Consider the following 12774-nt stretch of genomic DNA (forward strand, 5'->3'; position numbering starts at 1 on the left):
TTAAAAAGAGTGTCTCCTTATGATCTTTTAGTCTACATGTTACCACTGAATTATCTCCTTCTCGTAATAACACTTCCTGGATACACCCCCCTCATTGTCCAGAGCTCTGTTTGGGATCCCAAGCCCATCCTCTAAGTGAAAATTCTCTGATTGGTGCGATATGGATTGGAGTTTACACTGTTGAGGGGGTATAGTAGATGGATGAGCTTTGCATTGGCAGGCCTCAGAGGATTGGTCCTCATAGACCACATTGATTTGACAATCCTCCTCCTTACATTCAGATGTTAAATGCCCTAAGCACTCTAAGTGAATAGTAACTGTATCTGGATCATCAAAGTGGATTTGCTGTGAACATCTTCCAAAGGAGGAAGAGATAAGAATTTATTTGGCCAATGGTTTTGACAGCTTGAATAGAAGACAAACCCTTATAGGGAGTTGAGGTTTCTCAAATGGGATAAGATTGTGTCTAATAAATATTTCCAATCTGTTAGCCAAGATCTCTATTAGGTCTAAGTCCTTGTATTCAAGATGGAGGTCCAGGATAGAAATCCAAAAAGGGGTATACTTGATGTCAGCATTTTTTAGATCAAAATTCAGATATCATAACATAGTGAATAAACCATGCCTCTTAAAAAACCTACCTTTATTTTTATGAGCTAAGTCTCTATTAGATTTTGAGTGAAATGTAGCAATAAAAAAACCTGAAACCTAGTTACAATAAAAGATTTGATCTATACCCAGCCAATGTTTCAGGGCCCATAAATTTAAATGCTTAGAGTTGGGGGGAAATGACCAGAACTTACCAATCAGTGCATAATTACTCAATGTCCAGATCTAGAGCTCTAACATGGAATCTAGGAGATATATCTTAATGCACTCTTCCTTCTCTTTCTCTTCTGTATGAAAAAACTTAGTTTTATCTACTTCCAGTTCCCTTAAAGGCTTTTTTTAAGCAGCCATTGTTTGTTTAAAGGGCGATGAAGATAGTTACCCTGATTACCCTTGAGATGCTGTCGACCCCTGATGTGAGAAAAGTTTCTCTCTGACTGCTTATGATCAAATATTTTAGGTATGTAGCGAGGTTCCAAGGGGATGTCATTGGTGGATGAGATAATTGGCCCTAAGGAAGAGGATCCATAAGCTGAAGTGCTCTTTAAGTCCTCACGCTTTCCAAATGGGATATTGTTCAGAAAAGTTAAGCAATGCTCCTTGGGGAGCTTCTGATCTAAATTAAACTTCTCGAGATAATATGAATGATACTCATGTTGTCTGATCTAAAGTCTCAAGATGCAGGGGGTGATAACTACCAGACCTATCATTTAGGCAAATGTCAAAGATAGGTTGTTTGTCCTTGATCTGATGTGAGAGGAAGGATAAAAAGAAACCTTGATTCTCATGGCGAGCCTTTGATTGACTGTAGTGTTTAATATTCTAGTTTCTGACCCAACTATTCCTATCTCGATTGGAATACCCTCTCTTTAGCTCTGGTCTATTGAATTACTAAAGATAAAAGTTACTGATAAAACCTTCTCTTGACTGCCAACCTACCTCTGCCCTCCATTGATTATTTTTTGAAAAGGAAATTACTGCTCGACCGTCTCTTCCTCCTCCACCGGCTCCCATATTTTGAATAACTAATTATATATACATTTATTATTAATAATAATTATTAAGTATTATTTAATTAATAAAATAATATTAAAACATATTTGAATTTTAATTTAAGAGGGAAATCTTTTTCACACATTTATGTATGTATGTATTTGTATATAATTATATCTATGTACATTTACAAATATGTAGTAGGCATATAACCGCTTAACAATTTATTAATTAATATATTATACAAATATTGAAAATAATACATTTAATTTAAATTTACTAAATAAACCTTTCAAATTAGGAAATTAGGTTTATTGCAAGCATCACCTAAAATAAAGATTAATCCTCACACACTTGTACTTCCCCAATTTTCATTGATGGCCATAAAGAGTTTTGAGAATATAATTTGTTTATTTACTTAATCTATTATTTTTATAGCTACTAACATACCATTTTTTATTAATATAAATATTTATTTAAAACTTGGTGGTCCCTTACTAAAGATAACCTAGAAATTTCATGTTTTTTAATTCTATCAAAGGTTGGATGTAGTCCTTTATAGATTTTTTTGATATATAAATAATATTTTTTGTGTACAATCTATGTTAGTTTGATTTCAATCATAGTATGAATTCTTTTATTGTTTGCATATTTAGGTTCAACTTTTAGATCTCCTTTTTTAGTTTTGGATTTATTCATGGTTTCAAGAAATTGTTAATTTATTGGGATGCTTCCTAATTACAAACATAAATACATCTAAATAGCACATAAAAATTTGCTTGCATCCTTGTTGATTTTGATGTTTTGTATGAGTTTTGCATTGACATTTCTTTAAAAGTAGAAGACCATACCTAAACATGGTATTTATTCTAATGGTATACTATTGCATGACTAGAAGTATTAGGTTTTAGTTCGAATTACTATAAAATGCACAAGTATAGATGAAATTTAGATAATCAAAATTTATGGGGAAAAGATGTTGTTCCCCAAAATTTTATTATTAATAGTCTATTATTTCCTTCTTTGAGTTACTTGATGGTTTGAATGCCAACTCTATATCATTGAACTATAAGAAAATTTGCTATAACCTCCTACTATGTAGAAAGATTCATCCCTTATTTAATGTGAATCAAATTCACCTTCTATTGGGGTTATTCTTAGAGTATTCAGGTATTTACTTGATTATTTGTTTAATTATTTAAGTTCTCTTTATCTCTTTTACACTTAAGCTAACTTTAGGTGCATAATAATTAATTCTTTTATTAATTATTATGTGCAAACCTAGGGTTTCCCTTTTAGGGTTTCTTGACCTATTAAAGGTTGAGTTCTTTCTTTTCATTGTAACAAGAAGGATTATCACATTACACATTTTTGTGAATATTGAGCTCTCATCTTTTTAGCATATTTTCTGTGTATTTCTTTCTTCTGTGATTTGCTTCATTGCTTCTCCTTGTAACAGGGTTTTCAGCTTGCAGAGATCATTTGGGCTCGTCTGGTGTTGTATTTTCTCAACTCCAATATGGTATCAGAGCTTCAGATCTACAACTATCTGCTATTGTTTTGAGAATTTTTGCATTGGAAGTAGATCTGGGATTTCAAGAAGTTTTTTTTTGTACTTAGGGATAGGCCTCTTTTTTATGAGCACTTTGGGCCTAACAGACCTCACCATTGTGCTCAGAAGGCCCGAAAACACTTACAGTCATATAAAATTAGCCTTGTTTCAGTTCTTGAGCCTCTGGGAGTATTTTTTTTTCTCCAGATCCAAGTTGTACGACCTTGGCATGTAGTTCGAGGATTTTTTTTTTTTTTGCCTTTTTATGGCATACAGACCGAATTTTTGATTTTTAAAAAAATCTTCAAAAAAAAAAAGCAAAAAAGGGCAAAAAAATAGGGTTTCAATTTTTTTTTTGAAAAAAAAATCATTTTTAGGGGGTTCCCCAAGGTATGTAGGGTACCCTGGGGCCCCCTGCCAACTTGCAGGCCCCCGCCGCCATTGACAGAGCGGGCCCTGCTAGCGTCCTCCGCCTTCGCCTTCTGGTGGCACCTCCTTTCGGCATCCCTGCTTCCCGACCTCTGCTGCTACACCCCCGGTTGCCACCCGCAACACTATGCTAACCCACAACTGTTGTTGTGCCCCGTCGCTCGCAGCACTCTATCGACCCCTGGTCGTTGCTGCGCCCATCGCCCGCCGTACCGTCGGAGACCCTATGCCCGCCCGCTGGTGCTCTCCTACCGCCCGACCCGTCGGTCACCTTGGTTTCGCTGCCCAACCATCGGGGCACCACCCGACCACCGGATCTCCACCCGGCTACCATCGGAGTGCTGCCCACTAGCCACCTCCACTTGCCCCAGCCACTAGACTACCCCTTCCTCTTGTTTTGAAGGTGGGTTTGGTTTTTTGGCCATATCTTGGGCATACGAAGTCATTTTTTTGAAAATAAATAGGCATCAAAAATATGGTTCCGAGCCGGACCTTGTGATGTTAGTATTTTTTTCCAATTTTTCTATTTGATTTTTTTTTCTAGTCAAAGTGAGGTCTCAGTTTTGCACTCCGGGAGCCATAGAATGAGCATCCGAACTCCGTTTTTTGAAAACTTTATATTGTTTGAAAGCTTGTACTATGTAATTTTCAGCCATATGAGTTTTCTTTCCAGATTCTGCTCCAGGAATGTTTTATTCAGTTTTTTGCTTTTCAGCACTCTGGTGGATATCTTGGTTGTTTCAGGTCCTGGGATCTCTTCTCCGAGTAGGATGTCTCTATTTTGGTTCTCCTTTCTATTTCTAGTCTTCTTATCATTGTAACATTGTATTTATGCAAACTCACTAAGATAAAGTGTCATCATGCATTGTTTACTTGGGATCTTACATTTCTTGTGCCTTATTGTACATGCACTACTTATAAAGTGCCATGAGGGGGTTGATGTTTACCTTGTTTGTCATCCACCTTTGTCAAGTGAGTGTTCCTTGCATGACATTTGCCTCATGTTGTGTGTCAAGTGAGTGTTCCTTCCATGACACCATGTACTTTTCTCGACACCTTTGATGTTCCTCGTTCTTCGTCATGCAGTTCTTCTTGACCATTCTTTTCAGTGTTCTTATCCCTCTCCTTTTTCAACATTATGGAGAGGTTTGTCCTGTTGGTTCTAATGCTTCTGTGGTTTGATTGATCAGCTCTCTAGGCTTTGGTGTTTTCATGCCATCTGTATCTTTGATTTTAGTTGTTTGCCTTCTGATTCGAGTAGTTTCATTTGAGGGCACTCATACAGATTACAGTCTTCTCTACCTGGTCATGTTCTATTTCAGTGGAGGATCTTCAGATCAACAGTTATTCTTCGACAGAGTTTGCAGGTTCTTCATGCTTCAGTGGTGTTCTTTTCCATCTCTTTTTGGAGTAGAGTTTTTTTCCCACGTGGTTTTCTCTATTTCTCCAGTTCATAGAGATTTCATTGTATTTGGGTACCTCATCAGGCCTTGTTGTTGGGACCCATCTTTCATGCTTTCAGTAGTTATTCTAGGTTTTAGCTTCTCCCTCAGTCTAACTTAAGGGGGGGTGTTAGAGTATTCGGGTATTTACTTGGATAAATTAAACAATATTTGTTTAATTATTTAAGTTCACTTTATCTCTTTTACACTTAGGCTAACTTTAGGTGCATAATAATTAATTTTTTTATAATTTATTATTTGCAAACCTAGGTTTTCCCTTTTAGGGTTTCTTGACCTATTAAAGGTTGAGTTCTTTCTTTTCATTGTAAGAAGGATTATCACATTACACATTTTTGTGAATATTGAGCTCTCATCTTTTTTAGAATATTTTCTGTGTATTTCTTTCTTCTGTGATTTGCTTCCTTGCTTCTCCTTGTAACAGGTTTTTCAACTTGCAGAGATCATTTGGGCTCTTGTGGTGTTGTATTTTCTCAACTCCAATAGTTATTTTTGGCCACATCTCTTTCAAATATGAAAGATCCCAACTACCTCTTATAGCTCCTAATGATGAGTGAAATAAAGCACAATAGATTATTATGAAAAGAAAAGAAAAAAAAATAGACACAATCAAATATGGTTTTGATCTAGACAATATGCTTTATCATTCCTATGTTACAATGACTCTAATGTTTTATGGCCTATGTGTGAGGTATAAATTATTGTCTTGCATATCATAGTTTTATTGGTTTAATGTCTATCTTACATAGTGTTTAGATGCTCTACATTCAATTTCTTGCTTTCATTATTTAAATAAGGATGTGTCTCCCTAAGATGTGTCTCCCTCTAACCTTATTCATTAATTAAAATTATATTTTTAGCAATATTAGTAAAGAGTAATCATATAATCATATTTATCATAGAAAAGATTAGGAAAATAAATTTTAGTGCACCCTTGAAAAAGTGGTAAAAATTTAGCAAAGAAATAATTAATACTAGTAACATTTCATTTGTAATACATCTATGAGCTAATACTATTTCATGATATTATTTAAGAAATCATATTATGATAATTCTCTTATGGAATGGTGATATTGAGGGGGTTACTAGAATGAATTATCTAATATTTGATTTTAGAGGTGTTTTTGAATAATAAAGAAAGAAATAAGGGTGTTGACCCTATACAAAGACAAGCCAAAAAGGCTACAAACAACTAATAAAGAACAAACCTCTGACAACAAGGGCCAAAACAATCCACTTGCAACACACTAGTAGAGAAACTAATAATCCACATTAAGGGTGGGTGGAAGTTTCACCCACAACTCGAGGAAGAGTTTGGGAAGAAGAGGAAGAGCGATCTTTCCTTTATTGATGAACAACAATCCACACAATACTATATCATTTGGAACACCAACACAAGGGGGAGCATGAGGAATCCCCTTAGTGGGACTACCAACACCAGTAGGATGTTGACTAGGTGATAAACTTAGAAAATTATCTTAATTTTAAGATTTCATAATTTTTTATAACCTCTATTAGACAAGTAAACAGAAAAAAGAAATAGTGATTCTACTCCATCAAATATTAAGCACTTGATTCAAAACCTATAGCTAGAGTGATATATACTCATTGATAAGATGAGATGCACACACATAATTAAGGAACTGATTAAAAAAAATGCTTGACCTCATGTAATTATATCAGGGTGTGCTATAAGAAATGATCCCATTACGATAATGATATAATATGATTACAATAGAAATGAAGATTAGTAAGATTGAAATAGACAAATGAAGGAGCATAGGATCAATGGTCTATTAGGAAGAAACAAACATTAATTTACTAAACATTGACACAATGAATGATGTCATGAGATTGTGATTAGGGTATTAATAAAGAAATAATTTCATTTAGCAAAAGAAGTGATCTCCATATTGACAATAATCATGGAATAAAATTGAGTAAAGAGGAATGATTATGAAATTGATTTAATTAGATTAATAATAATTAACAATTTTAATGGAAGAATTGAAGGGACAACAACCGGTAAGAAAGAGACACCTCCTTATGAAATATGACCACCTCCTTTGTAAGAAAGGATGACTCTACATATCGACTTCAAGGATATATAATGATTATGCATTTAAGAAGAAGGAATCATAAAAAGGAACTCAGATAAATATACCTTTAGTTTATAATAACAACTATTGTCAAGCATTAAAGGAGATTAGGGAAAAATACGTTAAGTTCGTATCAAAAAAGAAATCAAACTTAAATACTATCATTATCATAACAACATATTGGTATGTTGTAGCTTACTTATGATCATATTCTTATTTACATTTATGATATGTTATGTTTGCAATCTATTAGGAATAATGATCAAATATATATAAATATAATATAAATTATTATATTTATTTGAGTATCAATATGTATAAAGAAGTATTGTCAATAAGATTTGCAGTTGTTAATAATAGGGAGATTAGATTTATACTTAATTGTATTTATGTATATATGCATTCATAATAAATGAAATATTATTATATTAAAATGGTATGGTATAAATAATCATTCACTATGTCCTTCAAGAAGATAGGTTGGTGTGTGTAGGGAGAGGCAGAGTAAATCTTCACAAGATAGGTAAGCCCAAGATGGGGTATGGACGAAGTCTTGAAACCTTGAGGGAGCCTACTTGTAGACTGGTTTCCAAGTGCGCTATGACAACAAATTATCCTCATCCTCCTTCAAGGTTAGCAAAGAAGTAAGGATGAGGTCTAAATTTAATAATTCTTAATTGTATTATGAATAATTAATAATTCTCTAGTTTCAATAATCTAAATGAAGGAATGATAAGGGATGATAATGTATGTTTAATAATGGGAAACATGCTTACTCCTAGTAAAGCGACATTACATAGCATTAGCCACACTAAATATGTGAGCTACGTTTTCCCAATAGATTTCTCTTTGCAAATAGTTTATATTTCTTTTATGGTTAAATAAACCTTATTGATGCAAGACATGGTTCTCCCACTCTGGCTACCAACTTAGAAATTGAAAAACACACAACATAAAACAAAGACTCTCTATTTCCATTCAATTGCTAATTGCAGACTAAAAACAAGAGTAGTTTATTTCCAAATCAATCACATGGACGTGCACAAAAAAATCTGTAATCACATGGCCTTTCAAAGACCTCCCTCCCTCTACATTATTTACTTGTCTAATCTTCACATTCTTAGTTTTCAAACTTTACAGCTCCTCAAGTCTCCCTTTATTGCATCCCTTCTCTTCCTAAGTTGGGATAATCCTTACTACATAGCCACAATGTTATCTGCCATTTATTAATTGACTCCTTCAAATTTTTACGTCTCATCTAAATAGTGGGGTCTTTTAATATGAATTCAATAGGTTAGTTGGGTCATCTATTTTATTATACATCACTCATTAATTAGCCACTTGCTTGTATCTTTTTTGTTGGCATTTTTAATCATACTTATATAATTTGATTGCTTTTATTTGTTTCTATTTTTATTAATTTTTTTAATTTTTTTTTTTTTAAAAAATTTGGAGAAAGATAATTACACATGCAATTCACATTCAAATGTGTATTTTTTACTTTATATTTGTGCAACTTATTCTTTCTAAAAATTGTAGACGGATTATTCTTTGTGACCACATATAACATCCAAAGATGAGATACCAAAATTTAGACAAAATGAGTCATCAACTAAATATAAATCGATAAATATTAATTTATGCTATATGTTTTACCCTTAACTTTATGGAATAACTTTATTGGTCTCCAAAAAATGAACAATTGAATATAAGTTTTGGTTTAGCTTTGTCATACTAGAGAATCACTTAAATAAATGCTAGCTACTGGATATAGGATATCATAATGAATAGTTTGAAAAGGACATGTGGCCAAATGTAAATGAAATAATTTCTTAAATTTTATGGAATAACTTTATTGGTCTCAAAAAAATGAACAATTGAATATAAGTTTTGGTTTAGCTTTGTGATACTCCATAATCACTTAAATAAATGCTAGCTACATAATGAATAGTTTGAAGACGATATGCAATCAAATGTAAATAAAAAAATTTCTTAACTTTTAAGCTTCACATATTTTTAGAATATCTCATACTTTCTAAAGTGATTTGTTATGAATATAATTTTTTCAAAAAGATTAAAAGATTTATTAAATATTAATTAACTTGTTTCTTTTAATTGTTTTGAACCATCACAAATAATTCTGTTGACTATAATTGTATAAAACAAAATTGTAAGCCCCACTGCCAAAGCATTAAGAAGTTAAATGTTCTAATCCCTGGTAATAAGTTTTAAAGCTTGCTAAGTTAAGCCAATCGCATTTTATTGAGTGTTTCTAAAGCTTTTTTTAGCAAATCCAGGCTGTTCCGTGAGAGCACATCCAAACATTTTGAATTTGAAAGTTAATGTTGAAGTTTTATTTGAACGGAACGGAAACAATAATGTGAAAGGAATGTTTAAGGCTGGCCAAACTAACCAACCTACAACGGCATTGAAAGAATGTTTGAAAAGGTGTAATGAAAACCTACAACGGTAATGGAGCGGGGAAAACCACATTTGGAATGTTCTTAAGCTGTGTGCCTTTGCCCTGTTCAACGATTAAATCAAGGTTTTTACAGGCCGATCAATGATGAATTCAAGGTTTTTACAGGCTGATCTAGGCCGATCCAGCGGAAAGTAAATCCTCAGGTTTCTCTTCTCTGACTTCTTCAGCCATATGGAGATTCGAACATGTGACTTAAGGTTCAAACCCTGGAATTAAAATTTGTAAGCTAATACATAATTTATTTACTGTCATAAATCAGTTATTGTTTTGAACAATATTTAACTCTGAAAACTCCCTGGTCCATCTGTTCATGGTTTTTATCTAATATTTGTTTTTCAGTTTTTCAGATTCTGGCTGGTAAAAGATGAAGAAGCAAAACAGGGGATCAGAAAATAGCAACCAAATGAAATCAAATTCCCTATAGCCCTTTCTGCGCCTTCCATTACAAAGAAGATTGTAATTGAATTAACACTATATGCCACATTTGGAATGTTGTTAAGTTGTGTGCCTTTGCCCTGTTCAACGATGAATTCTTTGGAAGGATCAAAGGTTTTTACAGGATTTCTCCTCTGAATTCTTCAGCCATATGGAGATTCGAACCTGTGACTTAAGGTTCAAACGCTGGAATTAAATACCTCTTATAGCTTCGTTCAACGAATCCGCATCAAATATGGACATACATGTTCGAATTCAAAATTTGTAAGCTAATACATACTTTATTTACTGTCATAAATCATTTACTGTTTTGATTTGTTCAGATGAAGATACGTTTATGAACAATATTTATCTAATATTTGTTTTTCAGTTTTTCACATTCTGGCTGATAAAAGATGAAGAGGCAAAACGGAGAATCAGAAAATAGCAATCAAATGAGATCAAATTCCCTCTTTTAGGTAATTCTGTGTAGAGTTTATCTTTATTTTTATTTATTTTTTTACATATCTGTGGTAGTAGATGAAGCAGCAGAGTAATATATTATTTACCCTGCCCAATAAACATCTTATGAAATTATGAAATTTAATAATAGATAGCTCAAAATGGCATGAAAGATTTTTATCTTTATAGAGTTTATTGTTATTTATTTTTCATCTTTGTAGAGTTTATCTTTGTAGGGTTTATTTTTATTTATTTTTTTACGTATCTGTTGTAGTAAATGAAGCAGCAGAGTAATGTATTATTTACCCTGCCCAATAAAATTGTTCATTGATAAACACCCTATGAAATTTAATAATAGATTGCTGAAAATGACATGAAAGATTTTTATTTATTATTTGTTTTTTAGTTTTTCACATTCTGGCTGGTAAAAGATGAAGAGGCAAAACAGAGGATCAGAAAATAACAACCAAATGAGATCAAATTCCCTCTTCTAGGTAATTCTTTGTAGAGTTTATATTTATTTTTATTTATTTTTTTACATATTTTGTGGTAGTAGATGAAGTAGCAGACTAATGTATTGTTTACCCTGCCCAATAAAATTGGGCATTGATAAACACCCTGTGAAATTTAATAATAGATCGTTCAAAATGGCATGAAAAATTGACCTCTAAGATTTAATTCTTTGCATTAATTTTTGTGAATTTTTGTGGTAGTAGATGAAGCAGCAGACTAATGTATTGTTTACCCTGCCTAATAAAATTGTGCATTGATAAACACCCTGTGAAATCCATCAAAGCATAAAGAATTGGGAAAGAAAAATGTCTAAATGTTTAGCTATTTCTTCCACAGCATGAAATGCACAATTGTAAATTGGCTTTGACATCTCAACTTCTATGCTGTAAAATAGGAAATAGAGCTAACAAATTAGCAATGTGTACTTAAATGGGTCACTTGAAATCTAATAAGAGTTGGTGCACTTAATGAGTGGCTTTGCTGCCTAAATTAATGCATAAGACATAAGACTGTAAACAAGTGCAAGATGAGATATTCAATAAATAAATTTTATTTACAAAGTAAGTAATGAATTTAGGTAAATTAATTTATATTGCATACAAAGGTTTCATGGCCCAGACAAATTCAGTCTAAACTATTATGAAACAAACTAAGTGTTAGCTTGAATATTTTAATGAAATACGATTTTTAAATCTTGATAAATTTAGATACAAAACTGGTCATTTGTAAGTCTCTTGTAACTGTTGTTCTAATTTATTGTTTATCAGTTTATCTTCATGAAATGGGCTAAACTAAAATAGGGTTGCTTGTAGTGTTCATCATACTCTCATATAGATCTATGCTTTTTAACATAATGAATATATAGAAAAAAAAATAAAAATACAAAAAAGTAGAATATAATTCGTATAAGTTTGTCTGAGAATTAGAAGTATTACTCTGGTTATAACAGACAGTAATATAATAATAACATTAATACAATAATAGCCTGCACCTGTCCTTGAAAGGGCAATTAATTTTTTTAAATTATGATATTAACAATAATCACTTGATCTCAATGTATAGGTATTTGATAGACCTTTAGATTGTACAATGTTAGATTTTGTGTGTGTTAATTTGTCTTAAACCGAACTACAATATCCAAAAGCCCAAAAATTTAGGAGTTCTTTGGTTCCCATAAAAACCCACAAATAGTGGACTTATAAGGCCAAATAAAGAGTAGTCATGGTGGTTAACTTTGAAGTAGATATCCATCCCTATCCTATATTTAATGTTGGTTTTAAGCTTGAATCTTACTATTTATGTTTGTGATATCCATTTTATTTTTTTCTCACACAGTGCTTGATCCATTTATCTACATAGCAGGGTGCTTATTCAATGGAAATAGGTAAGATAGGATAGATCAAATGAAGCATATTCAAATTTCAAATCACTTGTGCATATGGCTTCAAGAGAAAAAAAGGTTCAAATAGAAAATATTGAGGAAAATTAGTAGAGAACTCTAAGAAAACATGAAGTAAATTGTAATAAAATCAGTTTAAAGCCTCATTTCTTTAACATATGGAGGAAGGAAAACTTTCCCAAATAACAGCTACAAGATACTAGTGCATGAGGAAAAGCTTAAGGTAGAGCACCTTATTTAGGTTGTCATGCTTCAATATCATCTGCAACTCAAAGTTAATTTAGAAGAGAAACATAAATTAGTCTAGAAGAGAGACATAAACTAGAATCAAAGACATATATGTCTTCTAAAGATTTGAGGCA

The 12774-nt window shown here is 32.4% G+C and overlaps 1 long non-coding RNA gene across 2 annotated transcripts in view; it reads left to right on the forward strand.

The window, feature by feature from the left end:
- The first annotated feature begins 9565 nt into the window (after nt 1-9565).
- The window catches only part of LOC131060217 (uncharacterized), a 39261-nt gene continuing 36052 nt past the window's right edge, over nt 9566-12774 (forward strand). For both annotated transcript variants that reach the window (XR_009110313.2, XR_009110314.2), the window contains exons 1-4: nt 9566-9845; nt 9964-10323; nt 10430-10517; nt 10907-10994. This is a non-coding gene — a long non-coding RNA (uncharacterized LOC131060217). The remainder of the gene's footprint in view (nt 9846-9963; nt 10324-10429; nt 10518-10906; nt 10995-12774) is intronic.

The sequence above is a fragment of the Cryptomeria japonica genome, chromosome 1 (assembly GCF_030272615.1).
Source record: "Cryptomeria japonica chromosome 1, Sugi_1.0, whole genome shotgun sequence".
NCBI lineage: Eukaryota > Viridiplantae > Streptophyta > Pinopsida > Cupressales > Cupressaceae > Cryptomeria > Cryptomeria japonica.